The sequence below is a fragment of the Staurois parvus genome, unplaced genomic scaffold (assembly GCF_062004578.1).
Source record: "Staurois parvus isolate SC_StPar_1 unplaced genomic scaffold, SC_StPar_1.0 ptg000818l, whole genome shotgun sequence".
In the NCBI taxonomy this organism is placed as follows: Eukaryota; Metazoa; Chordata; class Amphibia; order Anura; family Ranidae; genus Staurois; species Staurois parvus.
In genome coordinates, this window is record NW_028318614.1 from 9,536,064 (window position 1) to 9,553,849 (window position 17,786).

The following is a 17,786-nucleotide window of genomic DNA, read 5'->3' on the forward strand; positions in this document are numbered from 1 at the left end:
GTTGTATAAGCACTGTTTCTGAGAACTGCTGTACATCTGTGTTGCATGGAGTCAACCAACTTCTGGCACCTGTGAACAGGTATTCCAGCCCAGGATGATTGGACTACATTCCACAGTTCTTCTCTATTTCTTGGTTTTGCCTCAGAAACTGCATTTTTTATGTCCCCCCACAAGTTTTCTATTGGATTAAGATCCGGAGATTGGGCTGGCCACTCCATAACGTCAATCTTGTTGGTCTGGAACCAAGATGTTGTATGTTTACTGGTGTGTTTGGGGTCGTTGTCTTGTTGGAACACCAATTGCAAGGGCATTTCCTCTTCAGCATAAGGCAGCATGACCTCTTCAAGTATTCTGATGTATTCAAACTGATCCATGATCCCCGGTATGCGATAAATAGGCCCAACACCGTAGTATGAGAAACATCCCCATATCATGATGCTTGCACAACCATGCTTCACTGTCTTCACAGTGTACTATGGCTTGAATTCAGTGTTTGGGGGTCGTCTGACAAACTGTCTCCGGCCACTAGACCCAAAAAGAACAATCTTACTTTCATCAGTCCACAAAATGTTGCGCCATTTCTCTTTAGGCCAGTCAATGTGCTCTTTGGCAAATTGTATCCTCTTCAGCACATTCAGTCTTTTTTTCAACAGTGGGACTTTGCGGGGGCTTCTTGCAGATAGCTTGGCTTCACATAGGCGTCTTCTAATTGTAACAGTACTCACAGGTAACTTTACACCTTCTTTGATCTTCCTGGAGCTGATTGGTAGCTGAGTCCTTGCCATTTTGGCTATTCTTCTATCCATTCGAATGGTAGTTTTTCGTTTTCTTCCACGTCTTTCAGGTTTTGGTTGCCATTTTAAAGCATTTGCGATCATTTTAGCTGAGCAGCCTATCATTTTCTGCACTTCTTTATATGTTTTCCCCTCTCCAATCAACTTTTTAATCAAGGTACGCTGTTCTTCTGAACAATGTTTGGAACAACCCATTTTCCTCAGAATTTCAGAGAGAAATGCACTGTAACCAGCATGTACAACATTTGCTGCCTTCCTTTCTTAAATAAGGGCAATAATTGCCACCTGTTTTTCAAAGAATGAATGGCCTCACTAATAGAACTCCACACTGCTATTATTTTGAACATGCCCCTTTCAATTAGTGATTCAGTTACACAGAATCAGCAGCATGCATGTCATGACTGTTGGGTCTGTTGGATTTCTATTACTCTACTACACCTGCTAGTAAATTATTTGCCATGTTGAAATATCATTTCTACCAAAAACAGTGATTGATCAGGTTAGTGATGTCTGACTGCTATTATTTTGAACACAACTGTATATATATATATATATATATATATATATATATATATATATATATCACTACCCCTGTAGTAGCCGCTTGGTAATTTGGGTTCTCTGTTCTGCACCTTGACTCCAAGAACAACCTCTGACACACCTGGATGAATTAAAGTTACTGCTACTTATAAGAACATGAGTATAGATACCTTTAACTCAGCTGTGCATTAACACCAGGAAATGGACACAAGACCATTAGTGGTAAATGTACTCACTTGGTACGGGTTAGAATAAATGACGGCTTGAGCATAAATGAAAACACAGAAGTTAGGTTCTCAGTATAATCAGTATGCCAAGGTAACTTAAACTAAAATCACTGCACCACTACACTAGGTATTAACTAGTGAATTTGCAAAGTCAGCAATAAACAGTGCATATAAGCATTAGCTGCAATGTGAATATTAATACTTTAACTAGTCTAGAGCGCACTCTAGGAGGATGGCTAAGATATGATTCAATGTCCCCTGTGAGTTACCTCTTTGCATAGGCAATAGTTGAAGATCTCTGTGTAACAGCTGTAAAGGGACAGTCTTTAGTCCTAACTCTTCAGCTGGCTAGTGGTGGGGCCCAGTCAGACTGTTAGTGCACATGAGAGGAATTCCAGTCAAGCCTGCAGGCAGCAATAAGGCTGCTATATGGCAGTCTCCCTAGCAGCATATAGTAAATCCCCACAGCAGCAGCTCAGCAGTCCAAGCGATATTGCAGCTCACATCTGGTCACACACAGCAATTATTCTATTCTGCTCTGCACCCAGGTGACTCTGGCTGTCAGCACCTCTGAACTCGGTGCTCCAGATCCTGCTTAGGCTGCCAATATGCAGCAGTGGTGGTGCACACTGGACAGTGATGTGCACTCTCCGGTCTCCCTCATGGCAAGAGCAAGCGGTGTCCTGTACAGCCTGAGAAAATGCAGCAATTCCCACAGTACAATGCTGTCTGACTCAGTCTATTGAATTGTTTGAATTCATCAATTGAAATTATTACCATTAATTGTGATTTAATTGATATTCTTTACGTAAAGTATATGTTTATGTAGAATATATATAGATACATGTAATTTATGGTGCTGACAACAAAACTCTTTATATAATTTTGAAAATGTATTCTCTTCATGTTATATGGGGTGCACAAATGTTTATGTATAATTTGTCTATACATTTTGCATTTGGATTCCTCCTTGAAAGGATCCACTTTAAAGTAGAACTATTGCCTCCCATTAAAAAATATGCGCTGCAGCACTTAATCATAAGTTGATCTGCACATATAGTTTTATTTTAGTCCCCCTGCAAAATCCCACAAAGACCTGTTGAGTCTGCAACTGAAGCCTTCCTATTTCAGCTTGCTTTGATGATGTAACAACAATGCTACACTACTTCCAAATTCAGAGCAGAGTTGCGACTTTCAGGTACGTTGTGCTTGCTTGCACTACAGTGGGATGAAAAAATATTATAGGGGGCATGACTATCAGCATTGTCACTGTAGCTTGTCAATCAGCACCTGACCATATCTAGTCCTGCCCAATCCATTCTGGATTGGCTGGGTACTTCTGTTGCTGAAACCCTCCCACTCTGAGCTGCACAAATGAAGGAGGATTTAGTGCAGTCAGTGAAGTTAAAGGAAGTTTTTCATTTACTTGATGAAACTTTTATGTTGCATTACATAGTAACTGGATTTGGTACTCATTTAGACTGACATACAGGAGCCTTTAGTTATTCTTTAAATATGTTTAATTATTTTAAATCTGAGGAGCTCTATGACTTTAGCCCTTTTGTCACCATTATTTATAATGCTGCTATTGCTTCTGCACGAGGAGGCTGCTAGCTGCTGAATATTTTTAGGCGGTGTTGGCTAATGTTGGCTCTGCATGGGGCTGGGGAGGTTGGAGCAGGGGAAAGTCTATGGGTACAGTGTCAACAGCAAGTAGGTGAAAGGCCTGTTGTTATATGTACACACCCTTTAATAATGCACAAATTGTGACTACGAATTTTTACTACACTGACATCCCCCTGCAGCATATTTTGTGCATCAGCAGTGTTCATTTTCCTGGCCCTGTTTTGCCATTGATCATTTACAGATATACAAATGCAACTGCTTGCTCCATTCAGAGAACTGAGCAAAAACAAGCCTGTAATAATACAACAATGCTTATTTTGTCATAAAAGCCTCATCCACGTGAAAAGAGATTTCCTGAGCACCATGGGTGAGCTAAAGGGCTAGCACATCAGTAATCATCTAATTTCAGGCAGTCCTGCTGTCATTGAGAACAGCTGTGTGATGAAGCATGGGGCTGGGATGCATTATTCACATGTACATGCACATTTTAGCTTTTTTCAAACAATGGGTTAGATAGCGGATAACATGTGAAAATAGCCTAAAACTACTGGCTCAAAAGGAAAACAATAGTGTAAATAGGTGAAAGGTCTGTTGGTAAATAGACTTATCCTGTAAACATACCCACACTTTGACCACAATGACATCCCGCTGCAGCATATTTTGTGCAGTGGCTTTGTTCATTTTCCATGAGCCCCAGGGTGCCCTTGATAAATTAGAAACATAACAAAGAAGCTCTGGCCCTTTGGAATGGACACACAGAAACAAAAAGGCCCAAAATGCTAATGCAACAATAACAATTTTTTTCATAAAAACCTCATACACATGCCTCAGATAACATCCAGGCCCTACATATTTTATAAATTGTCAGCAAAAACTAATTTTAGATATGGCTTTAAATATATCTGACACACACATTTTGCATTGCAGTAACCAAGGCTTGCTTCATGTACCATCATTATTATTCTGAAGAGCAACAGTTTTTTCCTTTTGTGTTATTAACAATAACTGTAGCTGGGATGATCAGATTCCTCTTAAATAAGGACACATGAAAAATGCATGATGCAGGCATATAATAATTCTATTTTTATCATTTACTGTCTTAAAACAGGGTTTCTGAGATAAACTAAGGTTATTATGTAATTAACTTTGGTAAAAAGTATAATTGAGTTTGACATTTAAGAGAATGCTATCATATTAACTTGCCATTATATTTTATTTTCCATGGAGAACATGTTTTAGATATGTTTAAAATGATCAAATCCTGTGTCAGAATGATTTCCGGGAGGTAGCCATTTTCCATACATTTCCTCTCCACTGTCAGATGACTTTACTTTTGATGCAGTCCCTGTTTTACTTGTCAGCCTGTGCTCTTAGCCACCACTTTGAGAAAAAATCACATTTCTTTGTGAACAAGGATTTAATGTACCCAGCACGTCTTAAGTTACGTTGTGTTAATGCATGTTAACTATCAAGCAGCAAGTGCATAATACAAATGTTATTTGCCAATGAGACATAAAACACATTTCCTGCCAATGTTCCCACATCCCATTTAGTTAATACAGAAGATATATTAGATTGCTGCTGCAGTATATTGAGAGGAATATAATGATGTCATTTAAATAAGAAGTCTAGGATTTAATATCAAGAGAATGCTGTTCCTTTGGAATGCAATGCATGGCTTCAAAATGGTCTATTACTGAACTTGTTCAATAACATATTGCAAGGAATTCAGTACGTAGTATTCTGTAAGAACCAAGAAATTCGCCAGGGATCACCTTTCCTTTGGATGACAAATTTAGGCTATGTTAAGATTAATTCTAATTGGTTGCCATTGATACTACACCTAGTTAGTCTTTGCACTGTTATGTTATTAAAAGCCAGTTTGTCTAGAAATAATGTTTAACATGGCTGAAAACCATAAGACATGAAATTTTAACAAAGTACATATTTCTATAGTGTTTACTTGCCTCTCTCCAAAGCACTAAATTGGTTATTTACTAAAACTGGAGAGTGCAAAATCTGGTGCAACTCTGCACAGCTTCCAGGTTTTATTGCTAAAGCTTAGTTGAACAAGCTGAAGTTAGAATTTGATTGGCTACCATGCACAACTGCACCACATTATGAGTGCACCAGTTTTAGTAAATCTACCGCTGTCATTTCTCTCTGCTGTCTAGTTCCTCTGTTATCAGTAAGAGCTAAAAAAGGGACAGGGGAGGGATCTCCAGCACACAGCTTGTGATTGACAGCCACTGCTCTGTTCCTGTGTGCTGTGTGAAGGGGGGGGGGGTGTCCCTTCCCTCCAATCAGCTCTCAGAGCTCTTGTACAGTGTGTAACTGCAGCTTCCCGCCCCCTGTTTGGTGTTTGTAAAAAATCATTTTCATCTCTGAGTTTTACAAGGATGTACAGGACAAATGGCTGCAAATAAACAGGTGCAACTTATGTAGGAGGATTTGTTTCACCTCTGTGTATCACCTGAGGCTAGTCACATCACTGGATATAGATAAGGATTTACAACCACTTTAGGCAAAGAATAAGGACAAAATGACATGATCAAGCTGTGTGTATAAAACACTGGTAACCTTTAATGTGGTTGTAAAGGTAGAAGGTTTCTTACCATAATCCATACTTTGCAATAAAGTGTTAGTAAAGTCTTTTCTTGCTGACAGGCAGAATTTTTAAAACAGAAGAGACCCTGGTGGTCTCTTCTGTCAAAAATGTCCCCCTGCCTGTCAGCGAGTAATGTGATCTGAGTTGCACATGTGCAGCTCATATCACATTTACGGCCCGCTTAGTGTGCCCTTGCAATGTGACTTCCTTGTGCATGTGCGTGAGTGACGTCACTGCGGCCCAGCCATTCAAGTGGCTGAAGATACAAGACTCGAAAAGGAAGACCGGGCGAAGGTGGAAGCACTGGAGGAGCTGTGACAGCACTGCAAGACTCTGTTTGCAGGAAGGTCTGTCATAATATGCCAACATGCACTGCATTCTAGTACATTATGACCTAAACCTGCAAGGGGACCAGCATTATTTTTATTGAGAACTTTACTACCGCTTTAAGTTAAAAAAAACCTTCTGTGCACAGGATCCTCCTCAGCCCCCTCCCTTAAACTAATTTAAGCGCGATCTTGATCCTGCATGAGCCCGAGAGCAACATGTCTCTCTGCTCTCTCTCCTTACTGGTAATGGAGGCAGCAGTGGAAGCCATTGGCTCCTGCCGTTGTCAATCACAGCCTGTGAGGAGAGAGAGAGTGTGTGTGTGTGTGTGTGTGTGTGTGAGGGGGGGGAGGGGGTTTTAAGGCAGAATACATTTTTGTCTAGATTATATATATTTCTCTGAGCAGTAATGCTTTACTACTCCCTATGTGTTTTCTCTGCAATACAAACCTTGCTAAGAATAAGAGTATTATAAGAGATGGCTATGTATACATCCATCAGAGATGCTTAAAGTTGTTTAGTGCAACTGACACACACATATCTAGATTGTAACTGTGCCAGCAGGCTTGTGTAATATTTTAGGTGGAGTGTCCACCTTAGTCCTTTCATGTGATCTGTTGCTATTTGATAAGAAAGGCTATATAAGCAGAGAAGAACTCTATGGAAAGGGGAATACAGTGAGGGCGGACACTGTATTTCCCATATACATACAGTATATGTAACAATAAATAAAATTTGGAGCCTTAACTCATCTGCCTTAAAAATAGAGGAACTTGAGCAGGAGGTACAATCCTCCCTATACATTACTTGGTGCCAAAATACTTGGATTGCTGATGGCTAGCATGGCTAGGTGCTGACTTCGGATATCCAACAGCCCCCATAGGAATGAATAAACAAAGTAGAAAATTCCTGTAAACCTGAATATTTAAAAAAATATATAGACTTTTAATAAATCAGCCTATACAGTCATGGCCAAAAATATTGGCACCCCTGCATTTCTCTCAGATAATGCACCACTTCGTCCAGAAAATTGTTGCATTTACAAATGTTTAGGCATTCTCATGTTTATTTCTTTAGTTTGTATTGGTATGAAACAAAGAAGTGGAGAAACAAAAAGCCAAATCTGACACATTCCACTCAAAACCCAAGAAATGGACTGGACAAAATCACCCTCAATTTAATATTTGGAAGCACACCCCTTGAAAAAAATAACTGAAATGAATCGCTTCCTGTAACCATCAATGAGTTTCTGACACCTCTCTACTGGAATTTTGGTCCACTCTTCTTTCAACAGCTGCTCCAGGTCTCTCAGATTGGAAGGGCTCTTTTTCCCAACTGCTGTTTTGAGATTTCTTCACAGGTGCTCTCTGGGATTGAGTTCTGCACTCATTGCTGGCCAGCTCCGGCACTGTGTCTGAAACCATTTCTAGGTGCTTTTTGACCTGTTCTTTCGGTCATTGTCCTGCTGTAAGATGCATGACCTCTGATGGAGACCCAACTTTCTGATACTGGGCACTACATTGCACCCCAGAATTCTTTGGTAGACTTCAGATTTCATAATGCCATGCACACAGTCAAGACATCCAGTGACTGAAGCAGCAAAGCAACCCCAAAACATCAGTGAACTTCTACCATGTTTGACTGTAGGGACTGTATTCTTTTCTTTAAAGGCTTGATTTCTTTTTCTGAAAACAGTAGAATGATGGGCGCTATCAAAAATGCTGCAATTATTTTTTCATCTGTTCACAGCACATCCTCCCAAAAGGATTTTGGATTCCTCAGGTAAGTTTTGGCAAACTCCAGTCTGGCTTTTTTATATTTCTGTGTCAGCAGGTGGGTCCTCCTGGGTTTCCTACCATAGCATCCCCTTTCATTCAGATGGCAACGTACAGTGCGAGTTGACACAGTTGTACCCTGTGCCTGAAGGTCAGCTTGATTTTGTCTGGAAGTTGATTGGGGTTCTTTAGCTACCATTTTGAACAATCCTTTGTTGCAATCTTTGATCAAATGTTTCTCTTTCATCCATGTCCAGGGAGATAAGCTACAGTGCCATGGGCTGTAAACCTCTTGACAATGTTGCGCACAGTGTACACAGGAACATTAAGATCTCTGGAGATGAACTTTGAGATTGTCCATGGTTTTACACAATTTTTGTTCTCAAATCCTCAGACAATTCTTTGCTGCTCTTTCTCTTCTCCATGCTGCATGTGGCACACAGAGACACACAACAGAAAGGTTGAGTCAATTTTCACTATTTTAACTGGTTGCATTGGTTGGTGTGATGTTTATATTGCAATTATATGTTAATTGATGCAGGTGAGTTTAATTACAAATTACAGAAACATCACAAACTTGGAATGCATTTATTTCTTACAATTTTGAGAAGGTGCCAATAATTTTGTCCAGTCTGTTTTTGGGGATTTGCGTGGAATGTGTAAGATATGGCATTTTGTTTCTCCGCTTTTTTTGTGTCATACCAATACAAACAAAAGAAATAAACACAAGAATGCCTAAACATTTGTATTCTGGGTGAAGTGGTACATTATCTGACAAAAAGGCAGGGGTGCCAATATTTTTGGCCATGGCTGTATACCGCATAAGAAGTTGCTATTTTTTGTAAAGCCCAGCTCAGGGCTCAACCCCATAGGCCCTTACCTGTATTTGTACCTTATTTTTCTATGCATACCCTTTTCCTAAGTCCTTTTCCTATACATCCCCTTTTTCCATGTCTTCAAGCTGGTCATTTGACGTACAGAGCCCTCTATGGATTTTCCCCTGCCAGACCCTTGTCACTACAGGACACAACAGTGATGTCGGGACTGTCAGATTGTGCTGCTGAGTTAAATGGGGTAGCAGGCATCTAAAACCTCCCTGAAGTATTGGATTCTGAAGAATTTTAATCAGTGGTATTTCCTCAATACAGCTAGGTTTGGTAACATGGGCCGGGGGGGGTTAGATATTAATTGTCTTGTAGGGAGCAAGTTTCTAATAAAAAAGTTACTCAAGTGCCAAAGTTGCTTTAGAGGTTAAATTTTAGGCAGAAATATAATGTAATTCAATTATGCATACATTAAGGGTCATTAAGGCTACGTTCACACTAGCGTTGTGTGCAGGCGGCAGAGAGGCGTTTGGGAAGCATTTTTACCGCTTCCCAAACGCCTCTGCCAATTCTGCACATTACAGCACATGGTGCTGTTCTAACGGGAGCGTTTGCGTCGCATCGCGTTGCGTCGCGGCAAAACGGACGCCTCTGGTCGAGTCAGGAGGCTTTGAAGCCTCCTATTCTCGTCTATGGTGCCGCTCCGCAAACGCCCGGCCGGCGTTTGCGGTGCGGTTGCGATGCGGTCGCGGGGCGTTTGCGGAGCGGTAACACCACTCAAACTGCATTATAGGCATTTTTGGGGCGTTATTAACGCTCGGCAAATGCCTAGCAACCGCCGCTAAACCGCCGCTAAACCGCGCATGCGGCGTTTGCAGAGCGTTTGCAGAGCGTTTGCCGAGCGTTAAAAACCGCTCCGCAAACGCCGGACCAACGCTTGCCAAACGCTATAGGGGCGTTTGGCAAGCGTTGGTAAAACAGCCAAGTGTGAATGAGCCCTAAAAGTCCTAAGCGTTTAGCTGTTTGGGCTTAGTCTTACCAGTGGCCCAGTATCACACCCTCTTATTTGTGTTGGTTTCTGCTGGGCTCTGAGGGGACTTCATTCACTATTTACTTGTTCTGGAGTTTCATCTCCAGTCGTTACTGTTTGCCTTTAATGGGTTCTAAGTTTTTGTACATTTTCTTGTTTGTGATATGTTAATTTTAACCCTGTGCTCAGGGTCAGTTCACAATTGCTGTCCGAGTGTATTATGCTATGCATGTACTGCTTTTTTCTGTCAATTAACGCTTTATGGAAAAACAAAAAGATCATTAACTGTATTTCGACATACTAGCTTATGTATATGATTCTGTCTTAATATCGGTCTTCTGTAATCTCCCTGCATAGTAACTTTCAGACTAAGAGAGGGAGACACTGTATTCTCAACTGATCAGAACTCTACATCTTCACACATTGTGAACAGCCTAATACCTACAACATGCTTACAGGATCACAGGATTGGCTGAACAGAACTATAAAGCTTTTCATAAATTAATTCATATCTATGTATTTCAACTGTTTAGGTGTTTCCCTGGAGTTCAGTTTTAGATGGCATTGACAATTTGTAGCTGTCTCCTGTATAATTAATACATTTTTAAAAATTGTTTGTGCATAGCCTCACAAAATAAAACAACTGCTAATGAAAATTTCCTTTAAAAAAAGCTACAAGTGAATGATGATGACACTACTTACAAAGCAACACATTTACATTTTGGAACCAAAACGGTTTTTGGAACAGCTGCAGGAACATTAAAGATTAATCTGGAGTCTTCAACAGATGTTTGTAGGAACATAAAATATAAATCACACCATTATTACAGTATAGACATTAATGGATAATAGGAGGTGGGGAGCTGATGAGTATTTGGGGTTACCTTCATTGCAGAATGTTTTCTTGTAATTCCTCAGCCAGTTGTTGAGTGATTTATTTTACTATTAAAGTGTTACTAAACCCAGGACCCTGCATTCACAATATCTGGTCTCCCACAGTACACAATACATGGAAATGCAGTTATTGTAGTAAATATAAATTGCAAATATAGTAGTATATATAAACAGCAGTATATAGTAGTCTTGTGTCTTCTATCAGTGTCCAGCTAAGCACTGGTTAAAGCTTGTAGAAGGAGTTTTCATTCTCCTCTGACTGTCCTATGAGGCTGCATAACCCCTGACGCTCTGTCTGGACAATGCTGACTGGCTCTGTGCTGATCACATGCACCCTCCTAAAGAAAAAAAAAGTCTCTAGCAATACACACTAAACTGAGCATGTGCAGAGTGCCTCCTAGAGCTCTGTACTATCAGCAGATGGATTGGGGACAGTAGAAGAAGGGGAGGATCGGAGAAGACAGGGTCAAACAGCCTCTGTTACACAATGTGGAGGATTAACCCCTTGTGGAGGATTAACAGGTTCCACGGTGATTATAACAAGCATGCTTTACTGCATATACAGACTGATATTACTGTTCTGGGTTTAGTAACACTTTAAAGGAACAGACTAGACAGACACCAATATTAAGGACTCATTGACACCCTCATGTGCATAAAAATTAATTGAAAAGGAATGTGTAAAATCAATCAGTGAGCTGCTGACACTCTCCAAGTGCTACAAACTTATACAGACCACTGAAATGACCTTGGTCACAGGTTTTTAATACATTTTGTGCGTGATTCTGTGTTGTGAAACTGCCTTCTTTTATAATTAAAGAAGGTGGTACTCAGAAATGGGAATTATTTAGCTGTATTTTCACAGGATCATATTCAGGGTCATTGAGAGAAAAAGATTCCAGCAACCATTAGGATTTTGAAAGCAGGCAAAGATGTTGGCAGGCAACATTCCCCCGAATCACTTAAAGGCCAACAAAACCTTCCATTCGCTTAGAGAAAAGGAAGCTGCCATCTTAACCACTGTTTGATCCGCAGTTGCCAAGGTGCTGCACATGTAATCAGCTATCAACTGTAACTGTTATCATTCAAGTCATGCCCTGAACGTAACTGTTTTGGGAAACAGTTAAATTGGTGGGTTTAGTTCTGCTTTAAATGAAAACAGTTTTATTTCAATTTTATTATTTTCTTAACAGATACATGAAGCTGCCATGTAGTTATGTGGGTGTTTCAAGAGCCTGTAACTTACAGATTTTAGTAAGGCTCATAAAACGCAATAAACATGGAACATATGTTTTACTGCCTATTTAAAGGAAGATAAACTTTACTCAAACTATAAGATACACAGTTCTTTACTGGTAGTCAGGTATTTAGATTGTTCCTTGCTTTTTATCTGTGTTTGCTAATTGATAATACTTAGAACAGAAGGTAAAGCTGATTATAGAAAGTTGGACATGAAAGTGTCATCTGACCACTTATACCTTTCCCATTTATCAACTTTATGGCAAACCCCACCCACCACACCCACACAGGCTGCTAATAATTACTCTACCTTCATCACATTTTCCCACTGCCCTTTTACTTGCTGGAGACAAGAGAAAAAGTCCCGTGTAAGCTCAAACCCTTTCTGGTTGGAGCTTACACAGGGATAAACACACCCCTCTCTCCCCACTCATAAGGGCTAGTACTCAGGCCTGGTGATTTATTGCTCAGACACCCAGCACTGCATTGCACTGGAAAGAAGGGGAGAGTTATACTCCCCCATAATCACAAGTACCAAGCATTTCAATTTGCTCTGGTGGGCCAGTGGGGTGGTGGAGGAATGTTGTGAAGGTAAGTATCAGCAACCAGTCAGTATGGACTTTCTACTCTACCTATTACTTTGCCCAGAATGAGTAAAGAACTGGTTTACTTAAAATTTTTTGTTTGTAACAAAGTTAACATGTGTATTTGGATTGCCCAAGCATGCATGATATTTTAAATGGAGCAAAGAGCACAAGCAGACACCTCTGGCACCAGGCTAGTCCTGGGGGGAAAAACAGTAGCCGTCGGCCAGAAGCATCCAACCTGGCTGATTTTTTTTCGGAAGTGTCTGCTGTCTCCTGGTACCAGTAGACATGAGAATTATCATCTAGCTAGATTTAGCGACAATCGTCTTACTTTAACACTATTGGCTGGCTTGATGCCCAGCACAGTCTCAGGACTCACACTATAGAAAGAAAAACAGTTTTACAGAATTCAATATGGAATGCCTAATTGGGTAGTATGGATGTTAACAAAACAGGCAGCGGTACTCTGTAGAAGCTTTAACAGGAATTGATACGTAAGGCTTTGTGAAAATGTATCACAGAAGTGAACAGTTGTTAAAGCCATAAAGCATGTGTGCGTGGTGACTTGTTTTGAGTGTGGTATATGTTCAGATCTTTAAATGACAGCTATAAAAGATATACAGTACATGACAACCTAATGCATCTTTATGCCCTAATAATGAAATATGACCAAAAGTGTCACTGTTCCAGTGGGTAGGTTATTTCCAATGAGTATGTGTAATGTATTTATCAATCAGGAAACCCAATGGAATAAATGTAAGACTTACCCAGTGTGTGTTTATATGTGCTTCTGTAGTAGGATGCACTGCATAGTGCTTGGCAAGGAACAAACAGAGCTATATTTAAAACTGTGAGGAGTCCAGCTTCCCATACCTACGGGACTCTTTGACAGACAGAGAAGGAAATTGAATGCAGTGTCTTTCATTTTCTTTCCTCAGTACTTGTTCAAGTGATGCAATTCTTCTAGGACTCAGCACAACCTTAATTCACTGCTAAACTTAAAACACAGTAAAGCTACCCCTGGGGTAAAAACACCAGTGGACACAAACCCCTAGTAACAAAGTGACCTGGAACAGAACAGTAAATTAGCGTGTTATTAACTGATGGCTTGTTGTATGAATAATCTTCAATTAAGCCTCTACTGGATAAAACCTGTTAAAGGGGTTCTCTCATGGGTAAAAGTCCAAGCTGAAGCCATTTTTTTTTTTACTAAGAGGAGCTCACTTTTCCTTATATGATAAGTGCTGTATTTCTGACTGTGCGCTTGTTGTATGGATATTTATTATGCTGAAAAGAAGAAAGCTGAGGTCAGCAATGCAAAATGGTCAGTACACCTAGAACTGACATTTCATTTACAGGGGGATTAGGTTTGAATGGATAACCCACCAACCTCTTGTACCTCCCAGACTCCATTAACAAGATCTTGGCACCAGCTCCACCTTAATTATGCATGCATTAGTTAGGGGATCTCACTTTTTCAATGGGATTTATTAAATCAGATCACACTATAAAGAATGTAGCGGCAATGCTTTGCAATGCTTTCAAGCTCTGGTAGTTTTTCCAGAGGGTATTTGTTACCAACATTCACTGATTACAGCAGTACAGGTAGCATATCTGTGCAAATTACGGAGTTGATGTAGGTTTTCAGTGGGTTCCTGGACCAGTGGTCTCTCATGGGGTAGCAGTATCAAAAACCAGGGACTGACTACCACATACTCAGCAGTGTGATGCCAAGCATATGCTATGCTGAATATATGTTTGTGCTGAGCCATTCAAAATAATGCAGGGACACAGATAATTGTTTTTTTTGGAAGAACCCAAGCTCTGGGCAGCCAGAGAGTGCAAGGTTCAGGACTGCGTGGTGAACACTGCACAAAGGATCAGGTGTGCAGAATGCACAGAATGCAGGGATCAGGACTGCATAATGCACAGAGCACAGGGGCCAGGACTGCAGAATCAATAAAGATTTTTCCCCCAGTATAGCTCCCCCCCAAGTACAGTTCCCCCTCCCCCGGTAGAGCTCCGCAAAGTACAGACCCCCCCTTAGTAGAGCTCCCCTTAATACAGCACCCCCTAGTACAGCTCTCCTCCAATAAAGATACCCCTATAGTATAGTTTCCCCCTAGTACAATTTCCCCCAGCACTGATTTCTCTCTTCATCCTTAGTACAGCTTTCCCAGTACAGATCCCCTCCTGGCAGATCCCTCACAATACATCTCCCTCTCAGTATCGTTATGCTCAACCCCCCCGCCCTCCCCAAAGTTCAGCTCCCCCAATACAGATCTTCTCCTTAGTACAGCTCCATCCAATACAAATCCCCCTTAATACAGTTGCCCTCCCCAGTACATATATCTCTTTCCCCAGTCAAACCAGGCAGTTCAGAGTGAGTGGAAGTCTTTCCTCATTTGTGTCATGTGACTGAGTCAAGAAGGAAATCAGAAAAACTTCCCTTGCTCTGAACTACATCTGCCTGTGTCAGACCTGATAGGCAGCAGGAGCAGTGGCTGCAGTGTACAGTGGCTGTCAGTGATAGAAGACAGCAGCAGCTGCACCACTGATGTTCTGGGTGAAAGTGTTAAACTGAAGTATCAGCTTTCAACGTGCATTGAGTTTCCCATTTGAAGATGTACTTAAAGGAACTGAGGTATGATGTCTGCTTCCTGTACAATAACCAGTAACATAATAATAATTTCTGTAGAAATATAGTAACTATGTAATGCGTTTTCAATTAAGGAACTGAGAACATTGATGTCTTGTGAAAGAACCTTCTTTTTACTTCTTTCTGTTTTTACTTACTTATTACTTTTTACAGTTCATTGATATTTAATAATTTTTGTGTTTAAATGACATTATGTTCAAAGAGAGTTCCCTTTAGGATAATATTTCTAGGCATAAACAAAACCTTTTGTAAAGTCTTCATAGCCCAACATCATGAGCTTCATCATAACATATAACTAGTACTCTTCATTTAGCTTGTGATTTTATGAGGATGGTGGCAGTTTAGGTTTCATAACAGCTGGTAAGTCACGTAGAGCACTTTGTGGCTATTGAAACTAGGAAGTCCTGTCAATTCTCTGACTTTCAGTAGCATCCCCGGTCTATGATGATGATGATAAATATAGTAACCAACTTTTCTCTCAGCACCATTAAGCGAATGTATCAAAGGGTCACATTTTATGGTCCATGTGTTTGATATAGACAGCCTCTTTCAACATACAGAAAATATGGGTCTTGGAATGCCAACAAAAAAACCCACTTAGATGCCACAGTGGAGCTACCCTGATTGGCTCTTTGGAAATGTTGGGTGACATTAAATACATGTGCTGAATTTGCATTGTGTAAACCTCTGCCCCTTCCCACTAAACTTTGCCGTTTTACTTGTCTCCTTTACTAATCTGTTTTATCAAAGCTATGCTGTCACATATGAAGGAAGAAAAAAATGTGCATTGACATGGAAGGTTAAACATTAATTTGATTGGTTGTTGTGTGACACAGATAGAGTTACTAATCCAGAACAATAATCAAGTGTCAACAATGATGTAAAAATGCTAAAATCCATCACAACCCATCAGAAATAATGTTTAATCTGACTATAGAACACTGAGAACTGATTAGTTACTACACTTTAGAATACATTATTGCTTTTTGAACTGCCCAAGTGTGCTTCTGTTTGAGTGTGGGATCTACACCAAACCCATTCAAGAGCTCTACAACCACCTACCCTCCCACCCAAGAGCTCTACACTCACCCACCCTTCCACCCAAGAGCTCTACACTCCCCTGCCCTCCCACCCAAGAGCACTACACTCCCCTGCCCTCCCACCCAAGAGCTCTACACTCACCCGCCCTCCCACCCAAAAGCTCTACACTCCCCGCCCTCCCACCCAAGAGCTCTACACTCACCCGCCCTCCCACCCAAGAGCTCTACACTCACCCACCCTCCCACCTAAGAGCTCTACACCCACAAATTCCTGCTGAATTTTACAAACTCATGTTAAGGACCACATTTTGAAATACGTAAAATTAATTTCACAGATTTCTAATGACAACCTGTGATAGTTGCTGGAGTTGGCCAATGTCTGCAAGCATGGAGCTTACAGCAGTTCACGCACATGTAAAGACATGCTTAGGCTATGTTTTACATTTAAATGTAAAAATGGGGTAATTGGGAAGTGTTACTCAATTATTACACATTTGCGCATTTGCGCTGTATCATTCAATTGATTTCAATTTGTTCTTCCAGCATGATTGACTTCGCAGGCTAAATGAGGCCTACAAAATAGAAGTATTGGGTGCTCTTCTGAGTCCAATATTTGTGTGAATGTTACCTTCATTATGTTACTTCATTACTTTTTAAAGCTGATCTTTAAATCCTGTAGACATTTGTCTCTCATTTGTCAAATGCTGGCATTCACATTTGTAACAGCTTTTTATTTTTCTTAATGTGAAGGGTGGAGGGCTGTGACCTGGAACAGCAGCAGTGCAGTGTATTTATTTATTTAATTAACTGGTATACTGTCAGTAGATAAGGTAACTTGGTACACCTTCTGTATAAAAGGCTTAGTCTATATAAGGGTCACCTTGGCACCCATCCTGAAAAAAAGGTTGTTTTTTTCAGATAAATTAGTTTTTAGTTTATGTGAGAACAATCATACAAGGATTATTACACATCCTGCAAAACAGTACCAAGCTTTGCACGGTTATACAGTGTTTTTCATATCACTTTTACATAAGGGCCCATTCACACCAGAAACTGCACATTTATTGCACATTTTTGCATGCAGAGTGATGTGCATTTGACGCATGTTTATTATGCTCATTTGCATGCATTTGCTGTGCATTTTTCCTAAGCTTTCATTTCCCTCGAGGTCACTTGCGTCTTCTTTGGGCTTTTCTGTGCAATGCACTGTGTTGCAGTGCATTTTCGTGCATTTAAATACATTTGCATGCATTTATGTGCATTTGCAGTGCAGAAAAATGCAGCTTACTGTATTTTTTTACTGCACTGCAGTGCAATAATGTGAACTATGCCCATAGGATAGCCTGGGTTTTGGACTCCCCATGCAGTTGAAATGTAGTAAAAAATGCATCCTACTGTATCTGGTATGAATAGGCCCTAAAAGCAAACTTCAAACACAACACAAAATTAAGACATAAATTTATAATGTCTGTTAGTATTTGTTCATGTGTGCTTTTTTGCTATTTTTGTGCTTATAGCAGCAAAAAATGAAATCCTCAAGCTTCGGGCTTGTAGCAGCAAATGGAGTTTTCTTCTCAGTTCTGTGTAGAGCATTAGACACAATGCGAGTCAGTCGT

At 40.4% G+C, this 17,786-nt stretch overlaps 1 protein-coding gene across 4 annotated transcripts in view; it reads left to right on the forward strand.

The window, feature by feature from the left end:
* Positions 1 to 17,786, forward strand: part of SYT7 (synaptotagmin 7) — a 529,323-nt gene that overhangs the window by 72,870 nt on the left and 438,667 nt on the right. The gene's annotated exons all lie outside the window — the stretch shown is intronic.